A 16,517-nucleotide genomic window follows, 5' to 3' on the forward strand; every position below is an offset into this window, starting at 1 on the left:
GTTTTTAAAACTCCGTTTTAGACATTTTTGTGTGTTAAGGAGTAGCATCCACTCCTTATGTCATAAGACAAACTAATCTCATCACCACACAAATTGTGCAAATTGCAGGGTAGGTCCCAGCAGCCTAACTGTGGAGCTATTACTACTGCTTGGTATTTTTAAATTGCAAAAAATACCTTTGGTGATGCATCATATGCCTTTATAAAACTCAGTCGCTTTTTGAAACAGAAAGATTTATAAATGGCAGTGTGGTTTTTGTTTTTTTTTTTATGATTCTTTGTTTCCAGTTCTTTGGTTTCCATTGGTTGTGGGCACGGTCCTAACAGTTAAAATAAAAGAAACGTATTCCACAGCGTGGATAAAGAACATGTCCCTGGCTGCCACTTGATGGGCATTCTCCTCCTAAAAAATAAGAAGGGTACAATAACCAGCAACAGCTCCTTGCCGACAACAGTGCCAATCTAAATTTGTATTAAGACAGAAGTGCAGAGATCGTTTCTTCCACTTTCGGTATTTCACGTGTCTGTGTCAGGGAAAGAATGGGAAAGTCTTAAATTGTTACTAATAATTAACAGGACGATAGTCATTGTATTTTATAGAGTTCAAGAGCTTTTATTTTTCGTAGTTTGGTCTTGCCAGTCTCTACTTAAAAACTTAACATTGTCTGAATTCTGAGTGACTTTCTATTGCCAACTGAAAATTGATTTTCCCTCATTATTTAAAAAATTCAAGGAGAAATTACTGTGGCTATCTTACTCAGAATCTTGTTGTTTTTTCACTACTGGGTAGTTTTAGGGAGAAATCTTGACATGTGCAAAAAAGACCTTCAGTCTATGGGAATATATATTAGAGCATTTGCACACTGGGCTGGAAATTCTCTCATAGTTAAATCAGCCAGATTAACCAGACTGAAATTAAAGAACCAGACTGAGGTTACTCTTCAAACAGTAAGAGGCCACCATTCCATCTTCTTTGACAGTTGAGTATAGATTGTAGTGTATTTGGGATATCAAAAATAGAGGAACTGTAAGCTGTGTGGCAGGTTAAGAAGTTTGGTGAAGATGCACGTGGGCCATTGTTTCTATAAACTCTGTGATGTTAGTGCTTTCTGCAGTGGAAAGTCAAACTTCAGGTATGCACATCTGAAGTAGGAGAAAAGGTTATTCTAGAAGGGCAATGTCATGCGGTCATTAAGAGCCTAAGCTCTGAGTCAGATGACCTGAGTTTGAGTCTCACTTCCACCACATATGTATGGTGTTGGGCAAGTGATGTAACTTCTTTGTGACTCAGTTTCTCCAACTGTAAAAAGTCAGATGAAATTCCTAGAATAGTGCCTTGCACATCATAACTGTATTAGTTATTTATCGATGTGTAACAAATTACCCCAAACTTGGTAGCTTAAAACAGCAACTATTTATAATCTCATAGTTTCTGTGAGTAGGAATCAGGGCACATCTTTGATGAGTGTCTCTGGCCCAAGGCCTTTCATAAGACTGCAGTCAATCCATTAGCCTAGCCTGCAGTCTCATCAGAAGGATGGAGAGGAGCATGGTTGGGATCTGCTTCCAAGGCCACATGGGCGCCTCCACAGGATGGCCCCACAACCTGGCAGTCGGCTCCCCACAGAGTGAGTGAGCCAGGAGGGAAGGCAAGAGAGCACCCAAGATGGAAGCTACAGGCTTTTTATAACCTAGTCTTGGAAATGACATCCCGTTACCTTTTCTGCACTCTGCTAGAAGTGAGTTGCTAAATCTAGTCTACACTCAAGGGGAGAGGACTATACAAGGGCATGAATACAAAGGGGTGGGATCACTGGGGACCATCTTAGAGGCTGCCTATGACAGTAACTTGTGCTTTAACTGATATTTTACCCACATGTCCGTGAGTTCCAAAGTTATATGTCAAACTGTCTACTTGATATCACACTAGGATGTCTAATAGGCATCTTGAACTTAACATGGAAATGTGGAGCTCCGTGACACCCGCTTCTCTCCCGGTCTTTTCCATTTTGGTGAATGGCAACTCCATGCTTAGAGATGATCAAGTCAAAAACTTGGAGGGATCTTTCTTAACTCTCTTCTTTCTCTTATACCACTTGTCAACTTGACCTTCAGAATATACCCAGAATCTTACCAGTTCTCACTACCTCCTCCCCCAGTGTCACCACCTTAGTCCATGTATGGGCTGTCTCGCTTGAATTTTTGCAGTAGCCTAACTGGGCTCTCTGTTTTCACCTTTGTCCCCTTATAGTCTATTCTTCACACAACAGACAGAATGATCCCTTAAAACGTAAGGCAGCTCATTATACTACTCCATTCAGACTTCTCGGGTGTCTTCCCATTTTACTTGGAGTGGAAAGCCAAAGTCTTTACAATGGCCTACACGGCCTTTCGTGATTAGAAAATTATTTTTCTGTATTTTATTGTATAAAATGATGCAAAGGTGTATAATAAATACTGTATGTATGTATGTCTGTGTAAACACATATTTATATGTTTCATTATTTAATTTATTTAGAATTTATTCCCTGGATGGTGTAAAACAGGAATCCGACTCTTTCTAAATGAAGAGCCAATTTTCCCAGCTCTGTTTATTGAATAGAACACCCATTCCCCACTGAAGTGATATTCCAGCATGAACCTCTTAGTCTCTTCCTATGCAGTGTGTCTATTGAATTTTAGAATAAAGATGTACCTAATAGATCATATAAGATACAGTGTTGTAGAGATTTTATTTGATGTGGTATACTCAAATACACATAAAAACAACAAATTATAATTGGGAATTAATTATGGAGAACACGCACTCATGTCCCCTTTATTTGATATATAAGGAACTAATTCTATTTAGGAGATTGTGACTTACATTTAAAAGATCCACTTAGCTGCAAAACTAAGAGTAAAAAAAAAAACACTCATGACTTTTAGGCCCCTGTTTCTGACTTATGTTGACATAATATGCTTTGCTGCTGCTGCTTATAGCTGTTCAGAAAATTATCACAGAAATGCTTATCAAATTTTAAAACCCTTTAAGGCTATCCGGTGGAGTGAAATCCTTGTTTATATAGCTGACTTTCAGTGTTCAGACATGTCTGTGGATGCTCTAGGCCCCTGGTGTTCTTTTCTCCTTTCTGGACTTTTCATCTTATCTCTATTTATAATTTCAACTGGCGAACGAGAATGGGTAGGCAAAAGAAATTAAACTCAAGCCAGTGTGTTTTGTTGGTTATTAGCAGCGCTACTGAAAAGTTGGCTCAAGGAAGGAAGCATGCTGTAATTTTTGCTTAAAAGGAGATGTGGAGAATTTTCAGTAGTTTTCTAGCTAATATTTGTCCCAGACTTGTTGCACTTGTGTGTAATGGAGCGTCGGCCATAAATCACAAAATAAATCGCTTCCAATTCCTTCACATCTACAGAGATAAGGATGGAAAATCTTGTCACTTGCATAAGTCTTTTTTTCCCCCTCCTGTACAAATAGTATAAGCCTTGCTCCTCTGGACACCTGGTTTTGGCAGCCAATGAAGGGCCTTGAGCTAATAATGGAGCCATTCTGCCTCTCCCAGATAATTTTGCTGTACTTGGTGACAAGAATATAATCTAGAAATGAATTTGTTTCTTTAGGGCAAAAACAAAACAGAAAAAGAGAAAGAATACTGTAAGAAGTATTGTACTTGTGGTAAACTTTTTGAACCAACACCAGATTACGTTACATTCAGTGACATTATTATATCCATTAAAAGTCAATGGGCATGAGTGATTAAACCCAGAGTCTAGTCAAGGCACAAATTAACTTGCTGTGTGACATTAAGAGGTCCATTAACCTCTCTGGACCAGCAGTTTCATTTGCAGGAGAATTTTGAACTAGATGACAAAGACTCTTCCTGTTCTAAAATACCAAGATACAAAGCTGGGAACAAGTAAGAGAAATGCAGCAATTTATTTTTAGTAAAAGAAGATTGATACCAGCCAATAACTCCAATGAGCTAGCTTAAATCCTCCTCTCTCCAAATTCTGTTTTTACCAAAATGATAAGCTAAAGACAGTTTGTCATGCTTTGAACTTCCTGGCTTATGTTGATTTGTATCAATATGTTACTGTTGCATATTTGAGTGGGAGCTGAGTTACATTTCATGAAAACTGCACGGAAAACTAATAAAATCGTTACAACCCCACTTTCGGTGGGTATTGATAGCATCAAGAAAATAAAGAAGACTGCCATTTTCAGGCAGTCACTCTTCCAGCCAGACTGAAAATATAATGGCCTTAATTCAACTCAACTCACTCGTTTAAACATTAACCAAGAGCAGCCCTCTCCTCCTCCTCAGAAGTTTTAAGTGCCTACGTGAATTTAACCACAGATACACACAACCCCCAAAAAGTCCTTTTAAAAAGCGTTGAGTATTCTGTAAAGTAATAGCTTCAGAAGGCTTTCAAGGAATTGATTATTCACACAGCAACCTAGTGAGGCATAAAAGTATATCCTCTTTCTTACAACCGGGTCCTGTGGTGATGAGATCTTTGGTGATCGCCTCAAGACCTTCAGAGATTCAGAGTGTTTAGAGTTACGAGTAGGATGCAGTCACCCTAGTTAGAGAACTGGGTGACCCCCTTCCAATGAACTTTCAAAATAGATGAGGAAGAGCTCATAAAAGGATGAAAAAGGATGCAGACATGTTTTGAAGACCGTCTCCAGGCTCTCACATGGTTGTGTGTGGATTTGACTAAGCATCAGAAGCAGCTCGAACAACACCCTGTGACAAGTGAGCCTTATAAGCTCCCAAGGCAGAAGAGAACTTTTCAGATCGACCTTGTCACATGCCCTTCTAATGTGTAGGCTTCATCAGCTGCTCTGAGTGGGGGTAAAGAGGCATGCATATTTTAACCATTCATTTCATTTTCAGTGTGTAAAGTAAATGCTACTTTCCAACTTGGGTGGAGAAGGGATTTACCAAGATTTATCAAGAGTCAGAACGAAAACCCGTCAAATTACCTATTTGTAGTGCAAAATGGAACATTTCCTCTCTCACACTTTATCTTTTTTGTTCAATCCTAATAGCTCTTTATTTAAAAATATTAATATTAGCTCAGTCCATCTGAGTCTTTCATGGACAGAATCAGATGAATTTTAGCTTGAAACAAAATTTTCTCCATTTTCTGCCCTCGCTCCCTGCACAGGGATGTCCTTTAATTATTTAAACGTAATGAATCCTTCTTTACTTATTTCGATTAGTAACCTTGAAATTTTGCAAGCGGCGTTCCCACTGGTGGATATCATAATGTTCGAGATGCAGAAGCTACCCCAGCAGGTGCTTTGCTGTGTCTCTCTTCCTCTGCCCCCACCTCCAGTGTTGTAGGGCACCATGTGGAGATCAGTTGTGCGATAGCTTCGTTCTGGTAATTGACATGCTTGTTTGAGGTTATAAAATATACATCTGAAAAAGGCCAGGGATTTCCCCCTGAATATCGCCTAAGTGCTTGAAGTGGCATTTTCATTCTGACTTGCTGTTTTGTTTTGTTTTATTGCAGGATACTGGAGCAAAATGAAAGAGTTGATTTTGAGACCTCAGAAGTAGTGCTGCTACAGGTCATGAACAAGAGAGAAAGAGTGGACTTCAGCCTGCACAAATGGTCTTGAAACACGGATGGTTTGGGGTAAGTCATCTGAAGGATTTGTCATTCGTTAGCTTTAAATTTCGTCAGTCGTCATTGATTTGGTGTCCCAGGACATCTTGTACAAGTGCACGGCTATTTCGCGACAACCCAAGCAACAGGATGTTTGAGAAAATGTCGTTCTAGGGATAGAGGGCCACGAGAGCAACTAAGTTTACTTAGTGTGTTTGTTTCTGAAATTTGCAGAATAGTAAGATTGGAGTAGAATGCATTTGTGGTTAGAAAAGACCAAAAAAGGAAAAAAGGAAAATACCCAAAGAATTAAACACACAAACAACAAACAAATTCCATCTTCCAGATATTCCATTTTAGCTGAGAGCATAGGGGATTAATCATACAAGAGATAGTAGCTTCAATCTGATGGCAAGTTTGTTACCCTATCGTGAACTATTAGACTGGGCAAGGTGAGGCAAGTTCAACAATGTTTAGTACTCGAGTACCTTTTAACTAAACATGGTGCCCTGGAGGGCAGTCTTGGTGTGGGGGTGGAATTCAAATGCTCCAAACTATAAATAAATAATGAATAAATTCCAAACTGTACAGCAAAATAATGTGAACTTCCAAAGAAGTTTTATCAACCTACTTCGTTGTATTTCTTGGAAACAGAGTCCTCAAATGGAAGCCCCGTTCTGCCCTCCTATCTTGGTGACCTCGGACAACTTCTCCTCTCGAAATGAGTCACCCGTAAAAACTCGAGTACATGCCTCGATGATCCCCAAGGTCTCTTGCAAATTTAAAATTCCACACTTCACTCCAGTGAAATTAATTAAACAATGATGCCCTCTGATTCTTGCTGGCTGAATTTATGGTGTGCCCCTGGCACGTCATCCTTTGCAAGGGGTGCTCACTGGACCAGCCAGCGTGGAGGACGGGCCAGGCACCTAGGGGTCCCTTCTCCCTACTGAAACTGATCTTATGAACCAGCCCTTTGATCAAGTAGGCCTTGTGATGTCTGCTGTTAAGAATTTATTCCCTTCCAGCATTAAAGAAGACGTGGTACAGTGTTATATGAATATAATATTTGAGTAAACGAGATAGGCTTATTTTGAATTATTATCCTTTATTTTTCTGTCAGGGATCTAATGGTTTCCTTCTCTGTGTTTGCTGTCACTGTGTTCTGGGTTATCTGCCAGTCCTTTAATCCTGTGGAGCCCCAAACCTTGTTTTACGTTGAACAGAATTTATTATTTTTCTTTTTTACTAAACATCCCTTTTCTGAAGCAGAGCTGTGAATGACACTTTAAATAATTCTCAGATGTCACTCTTGTGAGCAGCTGGCTGTCTGCCTCAGAGTGGTGCATTATTTGGGTTTCATAACAGCGTTTTTTTCTCTTACAAATGTTAAATTATGAAGTGCAGGAAACCACATGAATGCGGCAGAATGAAAATGCAAACATAGTATATCTGGAAATGACAGTCTCCTCCCTGCAATCAACATGTAAAGCCTCTTTACCTGTTTGGTGACAGGCTTCTAGCTCATGTCTTCATCTTCATTTATGCTGTATGCTATGGCCACCTTGTCACACTGACTCAGGAGATTTGGTTAAAACAGTTGCATGGGGCTGTCTCTTTCTATCCAAGTCCTGCCTGACCTCTAAGCCCAGCTCACGTTCGCACAGTCTTTCCTGAATGTTCAGGACTTCACTGAGTGGTCCCTCTTGATGAACTCCTTAACATTTAGAGCCTATATCATAAAAAATCTATGACTATGCATTGCTTGTGGGTGTTTACTATCATCTCATCTGGGTTGCAAACTGCTTGAGAGCAGGAATCAGATCATAGCCCAGTATTTCTTAAAGGTACTCTAGCCCCAGGCCGTCCTGCATCAGAATCACCTGGACGTGTGTATGAAAGTTGCAGATTCAGCAACGCCCAGCTCGATGAGTCAGAATTTCTAGGGATGTTGAACCCAAGAAACTCACCAAGGGTAACTCTTTTGCCCACTGGAGTTTGAGTCTGCTTTTTCATCCTCCTCTTTGCCTCCTCAAGTACTGCATAGGGTCTAGGTCTGAGCACATTGTACGCACCTAGCAAATATTTGCTGCTTGATCTCAGCACCATCAAACTATGATGGTTGCGTTCACTCGTCAGTTGCCTAGCCTTTTCGGGATGTGAAGTCAGCATGTTCTCTGAACCCTTTAGAAACCGCGTTTTGTCTAAATGTGTAAAGTGTTTCCCTAGGTCAGAGGGAAACTCTCTTTTTATGTCTGTTTCTCTTCAACCACTGACTTGCGTGTCCCTAGTAGTGGCAGTGGCCCCTGACTGAGTCTGGAATAGCAGGAACATCAGCTGTGGGGAGCTGGACTAGAGCAACAGGATGCGAGAAAGATCTGAGGATGGGAGCAGAACTGTGGTAACCTAGAAGCTTATCCTTGGCCACCAACGCTACACCTGCTGCCCTTGGCAGTTTATTTTGAATGGCATTTCTTTCAGCTGTTAGGGCTCACAGGTTGTCAATTTTGGCGGCAGGAGAGGGGTCCCATTGCTGAAAGGGATAAAGTTAAGCTGCAGTGGACACATCAAAGCACCCACAGTGGCAGCAGCAGATTGAGGATTTGAATCTGATGTTAACAGACGGTGGTGGTGACACTTGTCCCCTCCCTCCCTCCTCCGCTTGCTCCAGCAAGGGCAAGCCTGGCCTTGGAGGATCCAGAAGAGATTTTCAGGGGGCTGTTGCTTCTGGTGCAACTCCTGAATGCCCTTGCTGATGGATCCAGCCTTGGTAGAAGATCTGACAGTTAGTTCAAGTCGGAAACCAAACAGAAGAACTCATAGAAGCCAAGCCAGCCTTTCAGAGAGCAAGTGGGGTAATCAGGAAATTTATTAACTGTGAAGATAACCACTCCCAAATGCATTAAACCTTTCCTTTGCAACTTATTTTGACTCTTGCTTAGTCACGGTTTTACTTAGAGAAGTTGTGCCAATCCTGAATTAACTTTGTGTGAAAAGGCACATTCAAGCACAGTGACAGGAAAGCATCTTCTCCTGGGTCTCCACCTAATTTTGACTGTGGGAGGTTTGGAAAGCAGAAAAGTGTAACAGAGTGGATTGGCAACGGGCTTTTTCTCATATTCTCAGCTAAGGGAAGGGAAAAAAGCATGGTTCCCAAAGTAGTGTTAAGGGCAAAGGGGGCTTTTTAAGATGTACTTCATGGAGAACTGACTAGATTTTCTTCTGCGTAGCTTCTTCCAGTTGGGTGGGTGGGGCTGAGGGCTGCTTTTGTGATGCAAGAGGCCGGTGCAGGGGTTATCAGCTATGGAAAAGAAATGTACAGTTGTTGATGTGTCTTTGAGCCTTTCTTAAAGGCTTTAAGATGGAGGAATAACTAGGGACAAAATTAAAGAAATTATAAAGCACATGATTTTAGCAAAATGCAAGATGCTGGCATTGCCATTTTTGAGGTCTTTAGTGGTGCATGGAATATTTCCTTACAAGTAGCCATCCATCGTTGGTAAAGAGAAAAACTGGTTCTAGAAGAGCGTGTGTCTAGTTAGAAACTATGGTAGTCCCCCAGTATCTGTGGGGGATACATTGCAAGACCCCCAACGGATGCCTGAAACCACAGTACCAAACTGTATATATACTATGCTTTTTCTTATACATACATATTTGAGGTGCGACAGCAAAACTAGCACAAATTTCTTTTCCTTCTTCACAATTTCGTGGATAGAAGGATCATTCTTACCATAAATCTTAACAACCTTAACATGTGATTATTTTTTCTTTCCTTTTTAAGTTGAGAACTTTCACCTTTTCACTTAAAGAAGGTTCTCTACACCTTCTCTTTGGCATATCTGAATTGCCAGCATCACTATTTTTGCACTTTGGGGCCATTATTAAGTAAAATAAGGGTCGCTTGAACAACAAGGGCTGCGATCCCGTGACCCTATCTGATGACCCAGAAGGCTACTAAGTGACTAGCAGGCAGGTCATGTATACAGTGTGGATGCGCTGGACAAAGGAATGATTCACGTCTTGGGTGGGCCAGAGCGAGAGGTGCAAGATTTCATCACTCTGTCGGAGTGGCATGCAATTTAAAATTTATGAATTGTTTATTAATGGAATTGTCCATTTAACAGGAAGTGGAAATTCAAACCGTGATTGACCTTGGGTAACTGAAACTGTGGAAAGCGAAACCATGGATAAGGGGGCACTATGTATGTCACTTGTATTGTTTACTGCGAGGTATCCTTGAGAATTGCAGGATTTCCAATGGTCACCTAAGTCTTAGGCACTGACTTGGAAGGCAGATAGAAATGAGAAGAGAGCCAGTCCAGTACCCTCCGTGAAGAGCATCATTGAAAGATCTTTAAATGCTTTCTATCTTAGAAGAGTTAGACACCCTTCCTGTACCTAAGCCAGTGTCCTGTAAAGTGGTACCAAGCATGCCTTCTGTGAAATGTGTTATAACTCGCTCTTCTTGCTGATGCTATCATGTGCAAATAATTGCATCAGACCTTCAGAGAAACTGTGTGGTTTGGTGTAACTGTGAGTAAAACCACACGGGTTCAGGAAATGCACTGAATTGTCTTATAATAGGCAGCATCAAAACAGATGTTGATTTACTTGCAAGGTACCCTTCCTTGGTGACAATTTGAGAGCTTTCAAGGGGGAGGTGTTTGCTGTGCATCAAAAGAAATGAGAATTAAACTGCCACATTTGCACACTGTTAGAGGGAAAACTGAAAGAAACTCAGCAGAGTTCGTTACTGCACATGCTCTCCCTGAAGGCGCCTTCACCTCATGGCATCATTATCAACTCTGCTCTAATGACTAACGTTCCTCTCTCTTTCTCTTCGGGGTTTAAGATTATTGGCTTCTAACTCCTTCCTAGATGGCTCCAAGATGCCTTCAACTTGAGGCGTCACTTTGTACCTGTCACTATCCTGTCTCCCTTTATGGGTTCCTTGTCTAGAGAAACAGAATTGCCAACCAGCCAGTCGTTGATGCTGGACACCTTCTCCACTTCCTGTACTTCATCCCGTGACCACATGCTGTAGTTTTGCCTCTTAAATATTTGGCAGTCTACCCACTCTTCTTCGCTCCCTTGCCTTTGTTCTGTTTCAGGACGTTAGCATCACTTGCCTGGACTGCTGCAGCCATTTCCAAAAGAGTATTCCTGCCCTAAGTCTTTCCTTCCTATATTCCATTCATCCTCCTATTCTGAGAATCATCTTCCTAAAGAAAGGGTCTGATTGAATTATTCCCATCCCTGAAAACCCTTGATAGCTTGCAGAAATATGGAGTAGTGTTTGTAATACAATGTTAAGTATAAAATTCATACTTCAAACTTGTATATACACATTGATTACAAAGTAATGTCAACAAAGACTAGAAGGAAATAAGGCAAAAGTGAAGATTTGTAGTATTAGAGTTATTGTTACTTCTTTCTTGAAAAATAATATTCCTTTGGTATTTTTCAGAGTAATGAATGAATGTGATGTAGTGAAAGGAAAAATTTAAAGGATTCTGTTAGCTTTCCCTTCCCTACAAGATAAAATGTGAACTTTGCATGACCTTCAAGGCCTGCAGGAATTCATGATCAACTTACCATTTAACTCTCTTCTCCCATCCCACTCATCTCTTCATACAACACTTCTTTCCTTTCTAAACATACTGTGTATTTTAATAACCATGCCTTTCTTCATGCTAATTCTTTTGCATGAGATTGTTTCTCTAGCCAGTGAACTTCTCATTCTTGGAGTCTTAATGGAAATGTCTCCTCTTCCTGTGTTGGCACTGTACATTGCAATTCTTTGTTTAGGAAGCGTGTCTGTAGATGGCTCCTGAGGGTGGAGGTTGGTTTATTTTAAACCTTTTATTCAAAGTATTAAAGCCCTTTCCCCCACATAATATAGCTTAATAAATGTTTATGGAAGGTAAGAAGAAAGGAAAGAACTCGTTTAGAAAAACACAAGTAATCCTTCAGATAAGATTTAAAAATTTTCAGATAAGCTCAGTGCTGATTACCGTGTCGTAAAAATGGCAAAAAGTAGAAGTTTTTGGTTAAATGATTTTTATGAAGGTCGTTGGATTCAGCGTCACACCATTTTAACTAAACTACTAGAGTGACTCTGGTATTTGAAAATTCTAACTTCAGGTAGAGTGACTTCGGTTTCTCAGTAGCCATATTTGTGATGTTACTCGAAATTGCTTTTTTAACTGTTTTTACGTCATGAAAAATCATATCGGCCAAATCAGAAATCCAAAGAAATGACACATCCAATGCTGGTGACATAACATAAATGTGTGGTATTTTTTTCTTAAGGGAATTTAAAAAGCCAAGACTGGATAACATTAAAGGATTGATGTAACATTTTCAATTCTCAAAGGCTATTCTACTCCAGGAATATACTTGTTACTATTTTTTCATTTCTAAGAATTCTGTTTGGTTGAAATAGCAAAGGAGAAAAAAGTATCTTGGCTTAAATAAAATGAAAAGTCATCTCCAAAATTAATTTGGCATCCTCAAAAGTTCCTTTTCAAAGGGAGGAGTAGGATGGTTCTTTAATATCACATGTTAAAAATGCCACTAAAAAAATCATCATTTGCCCTTGTGAGTGAGCAATTCAGAATGAGGTTTTATGGAGATCAATGTGTGAGGCATGTTACATGTCTTTTTAAACAATATTTTGACATCAGCAGAAGGTTGTCTAATATACTATATGTATTATTTTATAGTCCATATTATACATATAATATGTATTTTTTTCCTATTAATGTTGTAGTTGGAGTCAGTAAGATGGAAGAGGGACTTTCATATTCGAGATTTGCCTTTTTTTTTTTACATGGCATTGTTACCTAACCTTCAGTTTTCTAAATGCCTGTGAAATTGTGACGAAAGTTGAACCATCATTTGATTAACAAATTAAGAAATTGGTCAGTCAACAATGTGTATTGATTGATACTGACTTGGAAACATTCAATACCACATCACTTTTCAGCATTTCATCTATGTTGATCTGTGTCTATTTTGCATGGGGAAGAACCTTTCCTGAATGTCTTACTTTTCTGTCCTGAGTATTGCATTCGTTTAAAAGCCTGACCTGGCCTTTGGCTGTTTAGAAGATCCAACAAGAAATACACCATGGTTAAGGTGAATGAATGCAGATGCGCTGTTCACCTTTAGTTATTCTCTGGTGCGCTCTCCATGGGGCTGCAGCCTTTCCCGGTTACTGCTGCAGTTCATTCACCAGGAGGTACCGACTGTGGAACTGCTCTTTTGTGAGAGCCACTACTCAAAAGCATGCTAAATACCTCGTGACAAAAACTCGAGAAGGCAGTAGACTACTGCAGTTTTCATTAGAGCTTCAGGCACTTCCCCATGTAGCAGGTGCTTATCTTGAACTGCCCTCTGCAGACTGTGTGCATGGGTCTGTGTGGTGATATTGTGGCGGTAGCCTATGGAAGGCTGTCTAGTGTTGGTTAGCAGAGGAGAAGTGTCTGTAAGCAACAGTAGCCTCAATCAGGAGGGCTGCGAAGGAGAAGACAATTCTTCGTGAGACTTGAAGGATCTAAATGCAGAACAGAAACCTTAATGGATCTCAGAGTTTTACAACCTAGCCCTGAGAAAACTGATTAGAGCTGTCATAGATTTTTTTTTTTTTGGTGAGGATGTTTGGCCCTGAGCTAACATCTGTTGCCAATCCTCCTCTTTTTGCTTGAGGAACATTGCCCCTGCGCTAACATCTGTGCCCATCTTCCCCTACTTTGTATGTGGGATGACTCCACAGCATGGCTTGATGAGTGATGCATAGGTCTGCACCCAGGATCTGAACCTGTGAACCCTGGGCCACTGAAGCAGAGCGTGTGAACTTAACCACTACACCACCGGGCCAGCCCCAAGATTTTTTTTTCCCTAGTACATAATAAATTGCTATAATGCTGTTGGGAAACAATCTAATGTAGTGTTTAAGAGCATAGCTTCTTGAGGCAAACTTCCTGGGTTTGAATACAAATCTGCCACTTAATCGCTGTGTAGTGTTGAGCAAGTTACTTAACCTCTTTGGGTCTCAGTTGATCTACCCATGAAATAGGAAAGATAAAGCAGCCTCTCTCAGAGTTGTAAAATCTAAATGAGTTAATGCACATAAAGCTTTAAAAAATGTTAGCTGTTATTATCATGTCACTTTCATGGTATTCAGTTAGACAGTTACTCAGTTTGTAATAAAAATTTTCCAGCCTTGACTTTATTCTTAGTGCCTTCCTTTAAAGTGAATTTATGAATTTCTACTCAGCTAGGGAAGGTGAAATATGTGGGTGAACTCAATTAGGGAAGGTGAGAAAATGCTGTGGGAACACAAAGGCTTGAGATACTTGGTCTGGTTAGGGAGTGGTGAGGACACGGAGGAGGCATTTTGAGCTAGCCATTGAAGGATGGCTAGGATCCCAAATGGCAGAGATGGGAGCAAGATGTTCCAGATGGGAGGGTGAGTGAGCGAAGGTGAGGAGAAGGGAGAGGGAGGTACGTGGTTGAGGAACGTCGTGGACTGATTGAGTCCAGTGGAAGGTGTGTGGGATGGAATAATGAGGGATTGGGAGGAAAGAAGTTGATTTCATAATAATGATGATGATAATACTTAACGTGAACTATTAATTGAGTTGCTACCTTACACCAGATTCTGTGTTTGATGCTTTACGTGAATTGACTCTGATCATAACTCCCTGCAACATAGTTTTTACAGATGAAAACAATTGAATTAATCCCATACTGAGAGTCAGAATTTTTCTTAAGTGGTGGAGAGCCATTGAAGGTTTTGGAATAGGAGAGGGTCATGATCAGACTTAGCTGTGATTTACTTGTCTGCTCTGCTAGACTCTAAGTTCCTTGAAATTAAAGACACGTCTTAACACCCCCGTGTTCACCACAAAGAGGAGCACTGGACCTTCAGCGTGGTGGATGCTCCATAGATAGCAGAGGAGTCTATTTTTTTTTTTTTTAAAGATTTTATTTTTTCCTTTTTCTCCCCAAAGCCCCCCCGATACATAGTTGTGTATTCTTCATTGTGGGTTCTTCTAGTTGTGGCATGTGGGACGCTGCCTCAGCGTGGTCTGATGAGCAGTGCCATGTCCGCGCCCAGGATTCGAACTAACGAAACACTGGGCCACCTGCAGCGGAGCGCGCAAACTTAACCACTCGGCCACGGGGCCAGCCCCCAGAGGAGTCTATTTTAAAAGCTTCCTCAACAAAAGTTGAGAGACCCTTTGTGTACTTTTTCTGTTTACAGAGAAAACTAATTAATGAATCTAAGACTAGTTAATTAACAAATTCCTTTGTACCTCTACATGTGTCATCTCATCTGATCCTCAAAAAAAACTTAAATATAAGGAGTATGACTTTTATACATCAGATTATATGTTATTATAATGGATGAGGTTATTGGTGCTGAAGAATCTCGCACAGCTTGTAGGAATAAAGCTAGGATTTAAACCCTGGCCTCCCTGACGCCCAGCCTCTACTCTGCCATCACCTCCGTCTGTCGAACCACTTCTGATTTCCAATCTCTACTAGGATTACTTCTTCCACTGGGTTGAGGCCACTTTGCTAGCCCTCTTTTGTCTTCAGGGAAACTAAAGCCCCACAAAGACCTGATCTGCTTTGTAGACGTTGATGGGACAGAAATTATTTTCAGCCATCCTCAGGACCAGCATCCTTGTAAATGACACTCCTGGCAGGTGGCCATTTCTAGGAGCCCATCAAATTAGCCACCTGTAAGAGCCTGCCATCCTGTGTTGGTTGGGCATGCAGAGTGAACTTGCTTTTCACAGTAAAAGAGAGTTGGGGGTGAGTACATTGCAAGAACCCAAGATATCTAAGGTAAGCACTTTGCTTCCTCCATCTGATTGGAAACAAATTTATTACACTAAAAAACACTTAGCAATAGGCAGAGCAGCGTTTGTTTCCAAATGCTGCCTGGAATTTGCAATGACATTTAAGTGAAAGGGGAAGTTCAATTCCAACTATCAAAGGTCATGGCCAGTGAAGCTACAAACACATATTATGTAAATTCAACCCAAATCTTGTATTTATTAACTTGACAAATTTTGGAGTGGTTCTCTGCTCTATGAAATTGATCCACGGTAACATTCTCCAAAATACCAGATCCACTTAATGCATTTGAATCAAGACTCGTAAATATTTGGCACCCATGCTGGTGCCGATTTTCAGAGGCCCAGCTTACCTGCAGCTGTACCTGCTTTGCAGGAACGGCCGTGGTGTTCTCTGTTTTCCTGGTGAGCAGCTGCATTGGTCTCCCCTCTTCCCTCACCTGGCACTGCCCTCATCCACTTGGGAGAGTCAGTGAGCCAACAGCACTCTGATGGGGACCCAGCCATCAGTCCAACAGTCCACTTTGAAAATGTCCTTAATTTGCTCTTTAGATATATATATTCTTTAAATATATATAATGTAAAATTTGCCTCTTTAACCACTTTTAAGTGTACAATTCAATGGTATTAATTACATTCACAAATTTTGTGCAACCATCACCTCTATCCATTTCCAGAGCTTTTTCATCATCTCAAACAGGAACTGTGTACCCATTAAACACAAACTCCCCACTCCTCCCTCTCCCCAGCTCCCAGCAACCTCTACACTGCTTTCTACCTCTATGAGTTTGCCTGTTTCAGGTACCACGTCCACCTGGAGTCATGCAATATTTGTCCTTTGGTGTCTGGCCCTTAATTGAATTTTTAACATAGTGTTTCAAATATACTTGTCTTATGTAAAGTATTTCTTTCAATCCTTTATTGAGTCAATAATTATCAATAAGATATGATTCTCATTCTGCTTTAAGAAACTAGGTCCCATAAGAATGTGGGTAAACGGGCGACATAGAAAATTTTCTCA

General features: G+C 40.6%; 1 protein-coding gene across 4 annotated transcripts in view; it reads left to right on the top strand.

The window, feature by feature from the left end:
* The window catches only part of ATXN1 (ataxin 1), a 384,106-nt gene that overhangs the window by 90,408 nt on the left and 277,181 nt on the right, over positions 1-16,517 (top strand). For all 4 annotated transcript variants that reach the window (XM_044773206.2, XM_070515602.1, XM_044773209.2 and 1 more), the window contains one exon: positions 5,526-5,651. The gene's annotated coding sequence lies outside the window, so the exon portion shown is untranslated. The remainder of the gene's footprint in view (positions 1-5,525; positions 5,652-16,517) is intronic.

The sequence above is a fragment of the Equus asinus genome, chromosome 8 (assembly GCF_041296235.1).
Source record: "Equus asinus isolate D_3611 breed Donkey chromosome 8, EquAss-T2T_v2, whole genome shotgun sequence".
Classification (NCBI taxonomy): domain Eukaryota; kingdom Metazoa; phylum Chordata; class Mammalia; order Perissodactyla; family Equidae; genus Equus; species Equus asinus.